The sequence below is a fragment of the Cynocephalus volans genome, chromosome 1 (genome assembly GCF_027409185.1).
Source record: "Cynocephalus volans isolate mCynVol1 chromosome 1, mCynVol1.pri, whole genome shotgun sequence".
Taxonomy (NCBI): Eukaryota; Metazoa; Chordata; class Mammalia; order Dermoptera; family Cynocephalidae; genus Cynocephalus; species Cynocephalus volans.
Window position 1 is genome coordinate 83,023,798 of NC_084460.1, and position 19,736 is coordinate 83,043,533.

Genomic DNA, 19,736 nt, shown 5'->3' on the forward strand with positions numbered 1-19,736 from the left:
CCTCAGGCTAAAAGTTATGCCATTGGCTCCGCTGATTCGGAGGACTTTGGACTTAAATAGCCATGCTACTGGCTTCCCTGGTTCTCCAGCTTGCAAATGGCCCATCATGGGACTTCTCAGCCTCCATGATCATGTAAGACAATTCCCCCAATAAATTTTCCTTTATATCTCTGTCTTTCTCTATCATTGTCTCTCTCTTTCTTCCTTTCTCTCTCTCTCACTCTCTCTATTATATTGATTCCGTGTCTCTGGAGAACCCTAATACAGTAGAAATATTACAACATGTTCTTTGCATCCTTTCAGGTGATGTAAAACTTAGACTTGTCCCATTACTAGTGAAGTTCATTTCGATCAACTGATTAAGATGGGGTCTGCCAAGCATTTCCATTGAAAGTTACTCTTACTACCTTTGGTGCTTTGAAACTGTGTTTCTCATCAAACTTTCAATTCATTCATTTATTTAAATCTATTTAGAGCCATGGTTTCCTATTTTACTCAGTAGGTCATAATTTCTTTTTAATTTTGATGCTGAAATTATCCTTGATTTGGCCAGTGGTAGCCCCTTCAAGTTGGCTTCTATGTCTTTTTGACATTTCCCCATCATTCTCTGAGGACTTACTTGCTTTTTGACACAGAAAGATGTTACAGGCTCATCTTATACTTCCCTGCTCCAGCTCTGGAATCACTCATGTCCAAGAAATCTACGTTGCTGTTAGAGAATTGTATTTATATTCAAAGATCTGAGTGCCAGGAGTGTTCACTACTGTTGGGGGTTGGCTGTTTCTAGGCACTATCAGTGGGCAGAAATATGGCATATAACTATATATACGGTTTTATTTATATATATGTATAAAAGCACATTTGCATTATATATTTTTCTATGTCTCTATACCCATATAAATTGAAAATCATGAATTTACACTGATACCTCCAAATCCAATCTGACATGCAGAGTTCATTCTAGTTTTCTTATTTTCAATATTTGTACCTTTTTTCTCTGACAATGGGGAACCTGACTTTTAATATTCTTAATTTACTTACTCCATCAACCCCCTGTATGTGACCTATCTCTGCTGCCACCCTTTTGCACATATGGGCACTCTCTTCATTCAGGCTGAGACACCTTGTGCCTGGCTGTCCCCATCTAATGGACAGCCTTTACCATGCTTGGCTTCAACATTCTGTGCTGGGAAGCCCCCATGCCTGCAGGTCTTCCTCCCCTTGTTTGAACTCTGACAGCAGTAGCAGATTGCCCCTTTTTGTGGACACCCTTTTTACCCAGCTCAGGCTCTGATATACCCCCCCTGGGTGGCAGCCATTCTGAGTAGTCACTCTATTTGAGCTTTGACACCCTGCTCTGGGCAACTGTGGCTCTCTCTGGGGACAGATGTCTCCGTTACTCTGCCTCAGTTCATGGCTTTAGAACTGTATTGTTTGGAAGGAAGGGGAAGGCAAGGGAAAAGGGGAAGGAGGGAGAAGAAGAGTAAGCTCTGTTTTAACTTCTAAAATTTGGAAGAAATACCAATGTGATACTGTGTGAGTATATTTGTTTTCCATATTAATGAGAAATGAGGCTTTCTTTAGGTCTTTTTAAAAGGCTAAAATATTAAACATGTTTTTAATCTTTACATTTATTTTCTTCTTAGGGCTAATGTAATGATGGATAATTTGGCTCAGATTTCTTATTTATGTTCTTATTTGGGGCCAGAAGGGAAATCTATTTTAATATACAATCTTTTCTTTTTTAATATGACCAGAAGGATTGGAAAATATTGGGAATTAACAATTATTGGTGAAGAAACTAGATTGTAAAGCTATTTTATTTTAAAATAAAGGTTAGCATTGCTCCTTTTAATCACTTCATGCAGTTTTGCCCCAAAGGCATTTATCCTTGTCTTTATCCATTGAGTTGCACTGTAAACCCAATTAATTTAATCCAGATGAAGTCAAACGGTTATTTCTGTCAACATTTTGTGGTTCTTTGAGGTAATTACTACCAAAATATCAGTGATTGAGTATGAAAAAAATGCATGTAATTATTATTAATTGAAGAGCCACTGAGTTAATAAAGTAGTCCTAGGATATTATACTAGAAATTAATTGAACATAACTATCCACCCTCAAGAGGGAGAGAGTAGAGGAGGCACAATCCTTTCCACTCAGTTAATAGACACTTAATAAATGTTCATTAAATTCAATATTTTCCTAACATTTGAGATCTGGAGTGGCTCAGGGGAGCTAAATAATTTTATTTATGCAAATTCTTAGTATGGCAAGCATTTCAAATTAATCAACGAAGTTAGAAAATCCAGCACCTTGTCTGAGAATTTTAATATCTAAATAGTAAGCTGTATTTAAAAAAAATTAATCTATATAATCAAGTATTTACTTTATTATGTAAAAAGTAATATCAGGGTAAATAACCTAAAGCCAAAAGACTTAAAGATGTCCACAAGCCCATCTCTTTCATTTTCTTTTAAAACCCAAGAAGCCAAGTAATTTTTAAAAATAATAGTATAGCTTAAAATGTAGGGTTTTGGTCTCTGATGGGCTTGGCCTTTCATTATTCTGTGATTTCTGCTCAGGATTCTTACTAACCACAATGTGGAATAATTGTAGGGCCTTAATGCAAGCCATGATTCTGGAATAGCCTCATAAATTCACAGACAAAAAAAGAAGTGGGATGTTTCATGCTTGGTAATGTAATGATAGGGTGTGGAGGAGTTATTGCAAAGTTAGATACTTCTGCAGATTACACAGAATCCAGGGAGCTCGAATTTCTCACTGAAAAGGAAAGATAACCAAAATACCCAACTGTATGTTTAGTGATTCAGCATGACCTTCAAAATGCATTTCACTTTCTCTCTGAACGAATGTGTGTATGTGTTTAAAAAACATTAAACAGAGTCTGAATATACTTTCAAGGATTCATCAATTGCGAAGAGCATAAAATAACAGAATCAAAAAACAAAACAAAGCAAAACAAAACTGAAGGAAACTGTGAACGAGGATGAGAAGAGCAAGGTCTCTGGAAACAGTCAAGAAGAAAGATGACTGACCACTAAATGAGACCCCCATTCACGTTCTGAGAAGATGAAAAAGCAATATCATGATAAATCAATAGGAGAAGTACTTTGCTAAGAGGCAAGAACAACACTTTTGCTTTGGGAAGCAAACAACTCGGAGACTTCAAAGAAAACCTTTTCCCCTCATCTTCCTTTTTATTTCTTTTTGTTTAAATCTTTAAGATTTCTGACAAAAATGTGTCTGATAACAGCTTAGTGGACCTTGAGAACCACTGCCTTGTGCTCAGTATTGTAAGTTAATCATTGTCAACATCCCTCTTCTCCTCTCAGCCCTCCACCCACACCCTGGACCATTTCCCAACAGACCCCATACTGAAACTGTATTTGAACTAAAAATGCTTGCCTGAGGAAACAGAGTTCTTTTAAATTTATAGAGCTTAAGAATCTTAAATGGAATGTTTCCAAAGCACTAAACTAGACTAGGAGGAAAGGAAGGGCTGCCTATCCAAGGGCTAGCTTATGTTCACTTCAGAAATATAAAACTTTGGGGGTTATTTGACAGCAGTTCAATACCAGTTTAGGATGTTAGGAAAGAGATGGATAGGGAGTTCAGACCACTGACTAATCATTCCGAACACAGAAGTCCAGAGAGTTTGTGAGGTTTCAAATAGGTTGTATCATATATAGTATCAAATTCTCATACATATGAAACCCAAATCATCTGTCTGTGAAGTCTGTGGTTTTCACTGATGTTAAGAAATTTTATTCTACCTGCAGTAATCTGGGTTATTGTCCCCAGTTCTTTGCTCCATCCTATAATAAAATAATGTTTTCTTGTCCTTGACCATGGGAATTTAAAATTCTTCCCACTGTGGGAATATTATATTTCACACCCTATTGATGTATGGCTTGGCCATGTGACCTCCTTTGATTAATGCAATATGGGCAGATGTGACAGTGGGTTAGTCTTAAGAGACATTGTATGCTTCTGCACCTACCTCTCATGCTCCTCCATCACCATGAGAAAAACATGCAGTAGGTAACTATGGCCACTTCAGCCTGGGCCTAGAAAGAAGACCCAAGGAGGACGCCTGAACCCAACTTAAAGCTTCAAGTTCACCCTGGCCCCCCTGAGTCCAGCCACCTTGCAGACTCACATAGGGATGTATACATGCTTGTTGTGTAAGCCACTGACTAATATGTGGCTTCACAGGGTTGCTTTCAAAATTTACTTCTTAATAGAAATTCAAAAGATCAAATGACATTCCAAATGCTCTTTCAATATAAATTGCATCAGAGCTTCCAAACATACAAATATAATCAAGTCCTCACGTTAAGTTATGCTTCATATCACTTAAAAATTCTCACCTCACTTTCTTATTGTGATGGATACCTGAGCCATTCAGTAATGACTCCCAAATTAAAAACATCAAATCATTTAACAAACAAAAAGTAGACTATAATACAGCCATTTTAAAGGAAAACGCAAAACCTCAGAACAACCGAACTGTCTACCTGCTCCATAGCTGCACCTGAGCAGCTGAATGTGGAGTGAGGGAGCAGGTAGAGAAAACCCACACTGCTGGCTGGTCTGACATAAGATTTATGGTAAGTTATCTATTCTTCTCACCAAGAGGGACTATTTTATATATTCTCCTCTCTCCACAGACCTCCAGCACCTTCTCCCCTGGACTCACTCTCAGCTTATGACCTTGCTTCTTAGTTTAGGCCATCTTCCCTCTGGTTATAACATTCAAGCAGTCCCTGTGACCATATGGGACAACCTCTCCACTCTGCACCGAACCACGAAGCTTCGTGTGCTGCCTCCTCCAGAACTTTGCTTCTGCAATCATGCTCTCTCCTTTTCACACCATCAGTTTTCACCTCTTTAAGGGATCATTCTCATCAGTATAGAACATGTGATGTTTCTCCCAAGTTCCCCTCCAGTGATAGCTGTTATGTGTGGCAAAACTTTTTTAAAACAGTTGTCTGTATTTGCTGTCTCCAGTTCCTCACCAACCATTCAACCTAACTCACTCCGGTCAGGCTTTCATTCCCATTGCTGCAGCAAATCTGTTCTCATCACTAGGGTCCACTATGCTGCTGAATCCCCTGGTCAATAACATTTAATACTGTTCATTACTCTTTCTTCCTTGAAATACTCTCTTCGCTTGGCATCTCGTTCACTATCTTGTTTCAGTTTCTTCTTACTTTACCGGACACTTCTCCATCTCCTCTGCTGGCTCCATCTGATCTCTTGAACCTCTAAATGTTAGAGAGCCCAGGATAGTGTCTTTGACTCTTTTTGGTTATCTTTTATACCCTTTCTAGTTGATCTTGAACAGTCCCATGATCATCTTATTTGTGTTGAATCCCAAGTTTATATACCTCCTGAGCTCCAAATTCACATCTCTATTTCTATGCCTAATAAGCATCTCAAACCAGATGTGTCCAAAACCAAACTCTTAACTTCCATCTCCTGCTTCTTTCTGTTTTCCTCATCTCAATAATGGTAATTCTGTTCAACCAGTAGCTCAGGCAAAAATCTAGGGGTCATCCTGATCCTTCTCTTTCCTTCACTCCCATATCCAATCAGCATAACCCATTATCTATCTATCTCCGTATTGTCTGAAATATGACTACTTCTCATTGCTTCCACCGCACCACCTCCCATGTCCTCTGGCCTCCTTTGGGTTCTGCCATGGTTGGCCTCAGCAGAGCTGGGAACTAAGGGAGGCCGGGCTACTTCTTCCCTGATCCCTCTTTGATCCAGGCCTGCATCTCTAGCAGCAGCTGTGCCCCACAACTCCGGAGGCCCCTCCTCCATGGCCCCAGTGGGCACTGGGCTCTTCTGTGACACTATTGCTTCCTCTCTTTGCCCCTTCAGCCCTTGGGATAATCTCACCTTTTCTCTTTGGCCTCACATCCCTGTTCATGCCTCTGTAAACTTCAAGCGAAGTCTCTTTACTTGAATCATCTGAAGGTGAATCCCTGCTGGGACGATGATTGACACATTATCTAAAATATCATCCCTCTTCACTCCTTATCCCTTTAACTATTTTTTTCCACAGTATATATTATAAACTAAAATTTATTATCTTTTTTTTTTTTTTTTTTGCTTTTTGTTTTCTGTCCTTCTTCTCCCCTTTCACCAAAAGGTAAGCTTTCTGAGAGCTTTTATTTTTGACTTTTGTATCTCCAGCCTGTAGAAGTATACCTGGTATAGTTTCATGAAAATGTGTTTCCAGGAAAGATGTTACTTACATACTGAAAGGGAGAAAAAAGCAAGTTGAGGAATAATATTATGGCATGGTTGTATTTTTCTAAAAAAATTCTGCTTATCCAGATATAATGTTTGAGTAGTATAAGGAAAGGTCTGGAAACATATGCACCAAAATATTAACAAGGGTTATTCCCAGGGAGTGGATGATACTATTCAGTTTTCTGCTTTGTGCATATCTGTACAGTTTGAATTTGTAAGAGAAGGAAGCGTGATCACTGGAGCCCTATATGAAATTTTTTGGAAAATTACACAAAGTCATCCCTCCTCCATCGTGTGGTCACAGCTCCACTGGCATCAGGAGAGTGAATTTGGTCCCTTACTTGTCACCATTTTGAATACACAATTGTAGAATTTTATGTCTTGGCTTAGAGAGAAAGTATTATTTTGTAAGATTTTTTTAAAAGTTTATTTATATATGCTTTTTCCCCCAATTTCTTTTCCAGCCCATCTGTAAATATTTTCTGAAAATTTCTTGACATTACAGAACCAAACCAAAATATATTAACTTCCCTTATTACCTTTCCTTGACAAAACAGAAAGAAGTATACCCATGGGCAAGAATGAAAACAAATAACAAACAAAAAGCTTATAAAACTAAGTAGGAAATTCAGTGTTAACAGTTGAACACAGAAAACTATTACAATAGTGAAAAAAAATCAAGAGTTGATGATAAAGTATTGTAGAAACAGAAAATTTACAAAGTACTAGAAACCTGGAATTGCCGACTATTCAGAAATTCCACAGATGGATCCTGAGTGGTAAGTAGCAGAAGGAATCTGGGTGCCCCCTAAGGTCAAGGCTAATGTCGGCACCTGATCTAATTTTAAATTGTACCTCAGGTATTTGACAGATCATGTTGAATTTCGATGACTCGACACCTGGTTGTGCACCCAACTAAACATTTTGGAAAAATAAGTTTATGGGAACTTGAATGCAAAGGCACCCAATTTGGCCCAATAGTTTTTCAGCTCTGGAGAGCTGAATTAGGTGCAATGGAATCTGGTGTTGTCACATTACATACAGAAACAAGACTATTGAATTTCCATTTGGTGCAGGTTGTTCAACCCCAGAGGTGGCTCTCCGGATCAGACTTGAGGTACATGATCAGTGCCCCATGAACGGTGTGGGAAGCTTCCTATGTTGCCTGGGATGTATCTGTCTTGACACCAGAGAGGTGGGTTGATACTGGATTGTCATAACTGCCAGAGGGACCAGAGAGAGCCTCTAACAGGCTGTGGAGATCTGGTCCATGTGATCAATGATAGATGGAGACATGTGAGTAATAGTGATAGCTTACCTTGAGTTTTCTCCAGCCTGCCCTGCACATGGTCCTGAGCTTTGTGCTCTCTCCAGTTGCCTCCATCTTGTATCTGCCTTTCCCAAAGAAAGAGCCACACTGGTTATAAGGGATAAATATTTTGGAAAAAGTGAGTTCGTGAGAATTTGAATGCAGAAGTACCCAGTTGGGCCTCAGGCTGCCTGTGGATCAATTGTCCCAGTGGTTGTAGAGTGGCTTATGTCCTCTTCCAGATTCTTAATGATCACAGGAAATGCATTACAGATGGCACTAGTGAATCTGGCCAAAATAATGATTCTCTGAGGACAATTGACTTCTGAGATGCTGATATGGGCATTATTCTCCCCATGCATCTCCTTAACTACTGCTACTCCTCCCACCCATAGTTCTGCCAACTTCCTTTCCATATAATCTGCTTTCAGTAACACTGGAGTCCATGGTAAGCAGTGTCTGGGGAGGTGACTTTGTCAAGTGCTTGGTCACTGGTGGGAATAAACTCCCAAAACTGTGGCCTCAGGGTGACTGAGAGGAAAAGGGGACCATAGGGAAGGAAAAGGTAGGTAGCTAGAGAAGGAACCATGGGGAGGTGCCAAAATAAGGGCAGGTGAGAAAGTGAGGGGAATCCCCTGTCAAAGGAGTGAAAGACGAGGAAGAGGAGGGTGGAGGGTCGGCAAGTGGGAGATGGTGCAGGATGCAGCAGCTCTAGCTATTGCTCTTGCTGCTCTAGGGCAATCTGACTATTTCAAGCCAATATTTCTCTCACTTAACTAGGAACATTTTCTTGTGAATCTAACCCAATTTAAATTGTGTGCTCTTACAGTAGCAGGATACAAAATCAACACACAAAAATCAGTAGCATTTCTTTTCTCCAATAGTGAACATGCAGAACGAGAAATCAAGAAAGCCTGCCCATTTACAATGGCCACCAGAAAAATAAAATACTTAGGAATTGAGTTAACCAAGGAGGTTATCTCTATAATGAGAATACAAAGAAAAATCTCTATAATGAGAATACAAACCACTGCTGAGAGAAATTAGAGAGGATACAAGAAGATGGAAAGATATCCCATGCTCTTGGATTGGAAGAATCAACATAATGAAAATGTCCATACTACCCAAAGTGATATACAAATTCAATGCAATCCCCATCAAAATTCCAAAGACATTTTTCTCAGAAATGGAAAGAACTATCCAGTCATTTATATGGAACAATAAAAGACCACGCATAGCCAAAGCAATGCTGAGCAAAAAAAATAAAGCTGGAGGCATAACACTACCTGACTTTAAGCTATACTACAAAGCTATAATAACCAAAACAGTATGGTACTGGCATAAAAACAGACACACTGATCAATGGAATAGAATAGAGAATCCAGAAATCAACCCACACATTTACTTCCATCTGATCTTTGACAAAGGCACCAAACCTATTCACTGGGGAAGGGACTGCCTCTTCAGCAAATGGTGCTGGGATAACTGGATATCCATATGCAGGAGAATGAAACTAGATCCATACCTCTCACTGTATACTAAAATCAACTCAAAATGGATTAAGGATTTAAATATACACCCTGAAACAATAAAACTTCTTAAAGAAAACATAGGAGAAACACTTCAGGAAATAGGACTGGGCACAGACTTCATGAATACGACCCCAAAAGCACGGGCAACCAAAGGAAAAATAAACAAATGGGATTATATCAAACTAAAAAGCTTCTGCACAGCAAAAGAAACAATTAACAGAGTTAAAAGACAACCAACAGAGTGGGAGAAAATATTTGCAAAATATACATCTGACAAAGGATTAATATCCAGAATATATAAGGAACTCAAACAACTTTACAAGAAAAAAACAAGCAACCCAATTAAAAAATGGGCAAAAGAGCTAAGTAGGCATTTCTCTAAGGAAGATATACAAATGGCCAACAGACATATGAAAAAATGCTCTACATCACTCAGCATCCGGGAAATGCAAATCAAAACTACACTGAGATACCATCTCACCCCAGTTAGGATGGCTAAAATCCAAAAGACTCTGAATGATAAATGCTGGCGAGGGTGCGGAGAAAAAGGAACTCTCATACATTGTTGGTGGGACTGCAAAATGGTGCAGCCTCTATGGAAAATGGTATGGAGGTTCCTCAAACAATTGCAGATAGATCTACCATACGACCCAGCTATCCCACTGTTGGGAATATACCCAGAGGAATGGAAATCATCAAGTCAAAGGTATACCTTTTCCCCAATGTTCATTGCAGCACTCTTTACAATAGCCAAGAGTTGGAACCAGCCCAAATGTCCATCATCAGATGAGTGGATATGGAAAATGTGGTACATCTACATAATGGAATACTACTCAGCTATAAAAACGAATGAAATACTACCATTTGCAACAACATGGATGGACCTTGAGAGAATTATATTAAGTGAAACAAGTCAGGCACAGAAAGAGAAATACCACATGTTGTCACTTATTGGTGGGAGCTAAAAATTAGTATATAATTCACACACACACACACACACACACAAACCGGGGCGGGGGGAAGAAGATATAACAACCACAATTACTTGAAGTTGATACGACAAGCAAACAGAAAGGACATTGTTGGGGGGGAGGGGGGAGGGAGGAGGGAGGGAGGTTTTGGTGAAGGGCAACAATAATCAGCCACAATGTATATCGACATAATAAAATTAAAAATAAATAAATAAATAAATAAATAAATAAAATAAATCGTGTGCTCTCTGAGAGCAGGGACCATTTTAAACAGGAAAAGATTGCTTGTATATAATATTTTGAACCCATGGCTCTCAAAGTGAGGTCTCTGGACTAGCAGCATCAATATTTACTGGAAACTCATTAGAAACGCAAAATTTCTAGTGCCAACCCAGACTGACTTACTGAAACTCTGGAGGTGGGGCCCAGTGATGTCTGGGCTAACAAACTCTGCAGTGATTTAGACTCAAACTATAGTTTGAGAGCCACTGCATTAAACTCTGATTCATTGACTAGTCACTGTGCTCATTTCTAGTGCATCAATTCTTCTGGGTCTTCTTCCCTTCCTGGATAAATGGAGAATCTCTCCTCTCCATTTCCTTGAAATTAGGCATGTGACTTGCTTTTATCAATAAAATGCAGGTAGAGATGCTGTGTTTTCCAGGTGGAAGAGTTTAAGAGTTGGCATATGGTTTTTCATGCTCTCTTCTCTGGTCATAGCGATTGTAGAAGGATATTTTGATATGGATGTCGCTATGATCAAAGCATGCAGGAATGCCAGAATACCCCCTGAAAGGCAGGTTTGTTGAAGGTCACCTGCTCCAGATTTGTGTGAGCAATAAATAAACTGTAGGGTCACTGAGATTTTGGGATTGTTTGCTACCTCAGCCTAAATTGGCCTATATTGACTATTTCACTCACTTATAAATACTATGTAATTATAGTGCTTGTACAGTTTCAGGCACTTTAGCAATAAATATTAGTTACGTGAATTTAATGAAGAATGAAGTTGACATTCAATCAATAAATGCCTATAATTGTGAGAGTAGATCAGGTAGATTAACCAGTTCAGTTTTATTTATTGACTGGTACTGTGATAGACACTCGGGATACAAAGATGAATTAGACACAGTTTCTAACCTGGAGGATTTTGGTTGGAAGATAAAACTGGAAAGGTTGATTATTGTCAGAGTGTGGGGGACCTTAAATTAAAGACTAAAGAATTTTGACTTCATCTTGTAGACAATGGGAAGGGAAGGAGGGTGTCAATGGATTTTGAACAGGAGAGCACTATTATTAAGTTAGCATTTTAGGAAAATTAATCTGCTGGTGGTGGAGGAGGTATGGGAAGACAAGTTGAGAGGCTATTTCAAAAATCTAGGTATGAGAAGAAAGGGCCCAGGCTGGAATGCTGGTGATTGAAATGAAAGAGCATAATCAGAAAAGAGAGAGATTGGAAAGTAAAAACAGGATATTGGATACATGAGATGGGGGAGGTGAGAAAGAAGAGTGATTCAAGAATGACTCTTGATTTCCACACCTATGATGCCCTAAGGGAGGTTGGGAGGAGGTAGGAGATGATGAGATCTTTTTGTTATATGTTAAATTTGAGGCACAACAGTTCATTTATAGAGAAATGTCCTTAAGGGTAGTTTGTGAAGTGGGATTGGATGGAGCTTGGCAGAGAAATCAGAGCCAGAACCAGGAGGGTATAGTGCAGTGGTAATACTGGAATCAGTAAGAGTAGATGAGGTATATAAAGGAGAGCTTGTACAGAGAGGAAAGCACAGGGCTGTGAGAGAAATCCACATTTTGGGACAAGAGACTGGAGAAGAGTTAGCAAGAGAGACAGGGAGTAATCAAAAAGGTGAGGTAAGTAGGATAGATTATTTTTATTGAGCACTTACTATACTAAGAATTTTATGTGCATTTTCTTATGTATAACTCAGAGCCTCCCCTAGAAGGAAGAGTTACCTGATATTACAGATGAGCCAACTGAGACTGAGAGAAGTTTAAGAATTTTCCCTAAGGTCAAATAGCTGCTAAATGGTAATGCCGGATCTGCTTGACAACAAAATCTATGTTCTTAACCATTGCAAAAACTCAAATAATCTGAATTTTCCATGAACTGGTGCTTGTTACTGAGAAGGGGCTGGCCAACAGGGTCACCTGCTATAAGTTCAAGAGCGATGGTGTTTGAGAAAAGTCCATTGATTGGATGAAGAGGAAGTGATTGTTGTGACTGGAATGGTGGGGAAGAGCCTCACTACAGGGGGTGTAGTTGACATAGAAGGACATCGTGGAGATGACCAGTCAGGAAACTGAACAAGAGGAAGGAATACTTCCTAGAGGACACTCAGGGCTTACTTAACAGGTGCATTTATTTCCAAGACAGAGAGACCATTTACATGAAGGGGTCCAGTTGTGCCAGAGAATGAAAGTACCACAAAGGCGGTGCCAATGGAGTTGGTAGTTTGAGGAGGATAGAAAGACTAGGATCTGATGTCCAGAGGAAGGGGTCCATTCTGGAGGGAGAAAGGCAACTGCTTGCTTCAAGACCGGAGGGAAAGACCAGCTGAGTGAAAATCTCTCTTAAACTAAAGATACTCTGGCATTTCTTGAATGTATTGGTTTTATGTAAGTTCCTTTTACCACACTGACACCAAATAAAGCTAATTATAATTTAGATTAGCTCAGAATTAAAATTTCCTGTTATTAAAATATCCAAGTTTGTGAAAATGTGAGGACTATTCTTTAAACTTACAGGTAAAAATTGGATTTATAAGATAAAATATTATATTCATTCAAGTTATGTCCCCAAGTCCTTAGTACTTTGTTTTAGGAATCAACTACCCATTCACCTGCTGAGCTCACTTCCACTGCCTGGTTTGAATTCTGACTCTTAAAAAATGCTATTTAATAACTTACTCTTATTTTGGATATGTATTATGCAGCTTTTTAAAAAACATCCTTTATTAAAAACATCTTTGTATTTTAAGTTTATTTGCTCTGGCAGCTTTAAATTCTAATATACACATCTGAATTATTTTTGTAATAACTCATTGGTTTCTTATACAAATTCTGAGGCATGTCTAATAGTCTGCCATTGTAATCTGAACCAGTTTTTTTTTTTTTTTTCCCCTGAGCAAACAAAAATCAGAAGAGCTTTAGGATTAATTACATGCTTAAACATTTAGTAACTCCCCAAAATGTGAGTGAAATGAAATGTGTGGAAATTGTCACCTCAGTATTATAAATAAATCCAGCCTTAAGGAATGTCCTTGGCTTTGTCAGGATTTAAGGAACATGAAGATTGGGAAATTCTTATGAGATTTAAAAAGGAACAAGAACACCAGTGCTATAAAATATAAGAAAAGTAACCCAATATTTTTGTCAGAATAAAGTTTCCTCATAAAATGGAAAAAAATATATAATTTAATTTGCATGACTTTTTGTTGATTCTGGTTTATTTTGTTGCTTTCATTTGTTTATTTGCTTGGAAAGTTTGAGCTGTTGGGCCCTCGGACTAAGGCCTAAAGAACTCTGAGCTTCATTGTCCTTGACTTGCCACATGTGTAGGGAAAATTGCTTGATTTTTTATTTTTTTATTTTTTTTATATTTGTGAATCACGGATGAAGAGAGTTATACTACTTACCTTTCAGAAAACATTTGTAAGTGTTTGTATGAAAAGCTGGACAGTACTTTAAATTACAGAGAGCAGCTGGAGAAAATCAGAGTGAGGCCGAGGGGACACATTGTGCTGCTCAGCTCCCGTGGGGGCACCGGGTAGTTCTGCCATTCAGCGCTGGCTTCACCAGCTGGTTCTACTGTGGCTTTGGGACACTACTTTTCTTCCACCCTGCTGTTCCTGCTCCAGTTTTTTTTTGCTGACCCTCCTTCCTTGACTTGGCTCTGAAATGCAGGGATTCTCTGAAGTTCTACTTCCACCCTTCTCTTCTTTCGTTCCCCATGTGCTGGAGCAGTTCTTTTTTACTCCCAAGGTTCCAACCGCATGTCCAAATATCAATCAGAGATCTGTGCCCTAGGTACCTCAAACCCAACATCTCAAAATTTTTTCTTCTTTTTTTTCTTTTAATTTTTCAATTTGATTTATATTTATTTTTGTGGGGTACAGTGTGTTGTTTGAATACATACACATACGCACAATGAATCATAGAGGGTAGATAGCATAGTTTGTACCCATTAGTCTACCCCTTCTCCTTCCCCAAACCCGCTCCCCTCTCAGCCTCTGGTAACCATTGTTCTACTCTCTACTTCCAGGAGAACCACTTTTTTTTCCCTCAGATTCCACATTTGAGTGAGACTACGTGGTATTTCTCTTTCTGTGCCTGACTTACTTCACTTAACATGATGGTTTCTAGTTCCATCCATGTTGCTGCAAACAATAGGATATCATTTCTTTTTACATCTGAATAGTATTCTACTGTGTACATTTACCACAGTACTTTTTATCCATTCATTCGCTGATGAGCATTTAGGTTGATTCTATCTCTTGGCTACTGTGAATAGTGCTGCAATGAACATGGGGGTGCAGGTATCTTTATGATATACTGATTTCATTTCCTTCCCAATAGTGGGATAGCTGGATGGTAAGTAGATATATTTTTAATTCTTTGAGGAACCTCTGAACTGTTTTCCACAGTGGCTGAGCCAACTTACATTCCCACCAACAATGCAAGAGAGTTCCCTTTTCTCTGCATCCTCGCCAGCATTTGTTATTTTCTGTCTCGTTAATAGCCATTCTAACTGGTTTGAGAACCAACATCTCTAGAATTTAGCATGTCTTCCAGCCTTCTACCAAAATGCTTTCTTTTCTGGACTCCTTATGGTTGTGAACAGCATCACCTTCTCAAACTCAACAAAACTAGAAATGTTTTCATTTCCTTTGCCTCCCATATCTGATCAATGACAAGTCTTATTAATGCTATCTCAGATGACTTTGTCTCCTTCATTTCTTTTTTCTTTTTTTTTTTTTTTTGTCTTTTTCGTGACCGGCACTCAGCCAGTGAGTGCACCAGCCATTCCTATATAGGATCCGAACCCGCGGCGGGAGCGTCGCTGAGCTCCCAGCACCGCACTCTCCCGAGTGCGCCACGGGCTCGGCCCTGTCTCCTTCATTTCTTACATCTGATAAGTAGCCACGTTCTGTTTACACAATCTCTAAAATGTTGCCGATTCCTCTGTTCTGCTGCGCTTGTTCTGGCTTCATTACCTGTTGTATCAACCAGCTACCTGCCTCCTTCCCTCCTCTCTTCTTTCCTGCACGTGGTTGCCAGAGTTGTTTTTCTAAAACACAAATTTAATAATAATGATCCTTTGCTGAAAAACCAGTGGCTCCTGCAGCATAGTCTGTCTGCAGCCTCATTTTCTGGTTACACTGCCTCTCCCTTCCCTTGTACTGTAACTCAGGTGTGCCTTATGGTGTTCATTAAGCGTACCATGAAACTCCATGGCCCCATGTTGGTTTGTCCTTCTTTATTTTCCACTTGGCCAAATTATACCAATCCCTCAAGGTCCAGTTTCATAAGAAAGACATAATAGAGTATGTCCAGAACATAGTAGGACTCTAATAAATACTTTTGGGACTGAATTAAATTTAAAAGAAAATACAAAAACCTCATGATACAAATAAAGGATGAGGGATTATTTTGTTATCTGAGAAATATAACTGAATTTAACTTCAATGTAAGTCTAGTCTATATTGTCCGTAATCCCTCTCTTATCCTAAGCCCCTGCCATTGGTGTGACCTGCCTTGGACAGTCCTTCACAGGTCTCTATTTCAAGAGAATTTCCATTTTTTTTAACTAAAAATTATACTGTAATGAACATATTACTTTTGCAAGTGTATCTGTAGTGTAAATTCCTAGCACTGAAATAAAAAGGAACATGGATTAAAAACATTTGATACATGTTGCCAAATTTTAGCCACTACCCTTATACCAAAAGTGTATGAACATGTCTGGTTTCCATGCCCTCTCCAAAAGTATCATCAAACTTAGGTCTTTGCCAATTTTATACATAAAGTATGTTATTTTGGTTTATATTTCCTTGTTAATGAGGTTCTTTTTACATGTGTATTGGCCATTTCTTTCTCTTTCTGTGTTCCTTCCCTGTTCATACCCCCTTGTTCAATGTTCTATTGGGTTGGTCATCTTTGTCTTATTATTATTATTCTTTTCTTTTCTTTTTGGCAGTTGGCCAGTATGGAGATCCGAACCCTTCACCTTGGTGTTGTAACACCACACTCTACCTCACTGAGCTCATCGGCCAGCCTCTTTTATTGATTATACTTGTTCTTTGTAATTTAGGAAATTAGTCCTTTGTCTACAATATGGGTTGTAAATAATATCTCAAGTTTACCAAGTGTCTTTTGATTTTGTTCATTATTATTTTTATTGCATACAAATTTTAAATTATTTTGTAGTAAATTTATCAATCTTCTTTTTGCTTGTAAGTTTTGTGTCATTCTTAGAAAAATCTTTTCTGTTCTAAGATTATAAATAAATACATCCAGTTTTCTTCAAGCATTATTATAGTCTCTCTTTCAGAGTTTAAATCTTTGATCTGTATGAAATTAGTTTGGTATAGGAGTAAGATGAGAATTTGTCTTAAATTTTTCTAAGTTGTTACTAATTATACAAAATCTACTTATTAAATACTCTTTTTTCTCACTGGTCTGAAATGTAGCTTTTACACTGGATTCTGATGTGCAGTTAGGTGTATTTCTGAACCCGTACAATTCAATTAGAAGAAATTTATGGTGCACCAAACTACTAGAGTAGGAAATCAAGCGCTACATCAGTGTTACTCTGGATCCAGATCTGTTGACAGATACACATTTCAATCAGAAAACTCACATGAGTAAAGAAATAACCTATGACTGAATCTAGTTTAGCCCTTGAGCTCTCATGTCCATTCTGTGGCAGAAAACTTAATTCAGCCAATTCAAGGTTTCTCTGTCTTCCATGGCTGATCTAAGATCTGTGGGTTGGGGATGAGACAGCTTTTCTCTCATCCAGGATTTGGTGAAGGGGGTGAGTCTGGTAGATAGCCATCTTCTGTCTTCTGGTATCTACGAGATTTAACTCAATCTGTCTGGTCCTTATCATTGTGCACTAGCATCTATTTATGTCCCATCCATGGGCCTTTATTTGCAGTCATGGTACCGGAGCCCTCTCTCTTTCCGCATCCCAGGATCTCTCTTAGCTCATCTTAGCCCTTTTCAGGGGGAGGCCTGGGAACTCTTGGCTGCTTTCCCTACACTACCCAAGGTTCTGGGTCTCTGTGGCACAGTGCTCAGGCCCATCCATGGGGACATCTCTCAGCCTTTGCCACTTTTCAGCTCTGGTCTAATGTGGGATGTAGGCTTCTCCACGAGGCTTTCAGTGTCTCTGGACTACACCCTGGGAAGGGGGGCAGAAGTATTTTATGCTCTCAGGTCTCCCTAAAAAACAACGCTGGATTTCTCTTAAGAGACCACACTCCAGTGCCATGGATTTGGACCATGACACATGCAGGATATAGGGGCCCCTTTCTCAAGAATTCATGTCAATTATTCATTTTTCTTGCTTTCTTTTCCCAATTATCTTCTTTCCTCTAACCTGTGAGACTTTCCTCTGGTCTTGGGAGGCACAGCTGCTGTAGTAGGAGGAAGAGAATGATTCATATGTTACCCTGTGATCTTTCCAGCTCTGTTGTTTACAGCACACACTTTGACCATAGTATAGACTTTTGTTCTAACATTTGGAAAGTGAGCCAAGCTTTTGAAACCAAAACAATCTTTTTTCTCTTAAGAACCTTATTTACAAATCAAAATATTTTAGCTTTTAGTATCATCATTTCTGTTATGAATTTTGAGAGCCTATTTTGGAACTCATGGCTGAGAATTTGATTCTGTTCTTGCTGCGTCAGGAAGAGTAATGTGCACAAAGGAGCCCTGGGATAAGCCTTTGTTAATATCTCAAAAAATGATCTGTAACACTGAGTCCTTAACTGGGCACCTATACTCCTGTATCTGTCCCTGTGATTACTCCCTTGGTCGGGATCCATTTCAACTGCTCTCTAGTCCTCTTGGTTCCTTATCTCTGTTCTTGCATAGTCCCTACTGTCTTTTGAACTGGGGTTCTGCCTAGCTTCCCTTACCACCAATTCTCCTAGGGACCAGAGTCTCAGAATGTACCCCTCAGCAGGGCCATCATTTTGATTGCAGAGCTGTCTACCTTCTGAACTTTCACCTACTCTCTCCTCTGGGAGCCTCCTGATAGTTCTCTGCCTCGCTCCTGTTGCAGCTGCTGGATCTTCCCAAATCCCCACCCCACATCACCCAGCTCCTCTGCCTGACAGGAGGACAAAGAGTGTGCTGGTGTGTGAGGTAGGGGCGTGGGGTGGGGGTGGGCAGGAGGCAGTATGTGAGAAGGACACCAAAGAGAGTTACTACAAAAAAGACTGGTTGGAAAGTGGATTGCCAAGAATAAAGCATCATAATGTTGTCCAGTTGACCCAGAGTAGCTTAAATCTCTGCTTCCTTTTGGATTAAAGCTTTGATATATTTCCGTAGTTAGTGACTCTTTTTCATGATATCACCCTCTTCCCTCCCATTTCATTTCCTACCCCTGAATAATCTTCAGGTCTCACTTTGAGTATTTAGTCATTATTAATATTTTTTTCATATCAAGAGGTAGCTATTGTCATTTTTTTTTTTTTTTTTTTTTTTTTTGGTGCAATGAGTAGCTTGATCTTATTCTCCGGGCTGTTGTAAATGGCTTGGTCTTTTAAAATCATTCTTCTCTGACGACTTATTTATGCTCATTCTCTTATTTCCCATTCAGTAAAAAGCCTTTAACACAGATGTTTTTATTTTCAAATGATAATTAGGAAAGAAAGCACTCTCATGGAGGCTGGAGATTACAAGGTAAGTTGTACAGTCTTCTCTCACAGTCTGACAATATGTTGCTAAACTACCAAGTTCAACTGGTTGTGGTTCTCCAAACGAATGATATTCTCTTTCCCCAATCCTACCTAAAAGTGAGATTCACTAGGAAAATTTTGCCTTTTTGGGCAAGCCTAGGTTTAAAAATTTTTTTGACTCAGCTACTTCATTGGTTGAAAACAAAACAAAACCCAAAGCAAACATGGAGTAGAAGCTTTTATGAATGTGTTCTAACACGAAAAGGACATGGAACCTGCTTAAGACCCTCCCGGATCATTTCAAATGGCTCCATATTTTGCTGTTCCCAATATAACTTCCCGGTGTTTCCACAGGAAGCTCTCCACATTCATGAACTTTTTGAGTCATCCAGGAACTCTTAGAGCCTGATAAAGTGAAGGGATTAGGTAGGAACTTTTCATATATGAGGGAGATTTCTCTGTAGGTTATGTCTGTCAATTAGATAGTATCCCTTTCTTAACCAAAAAGCAGTTGATCTGTCACACGGAGAAAGACAAAATAGTGGACATTGCTCATTGATGACTTTGGTGGAAGGAAAATAACAGCACATGGACTTCTGTTTCTGTTATCATAACAGACTAGATACCCTGAAAAACCTCCCCATACAAAATACCTAGAAATGATGAATATAAGATATATTCAAATATAAGATATATCCTTTAAAAT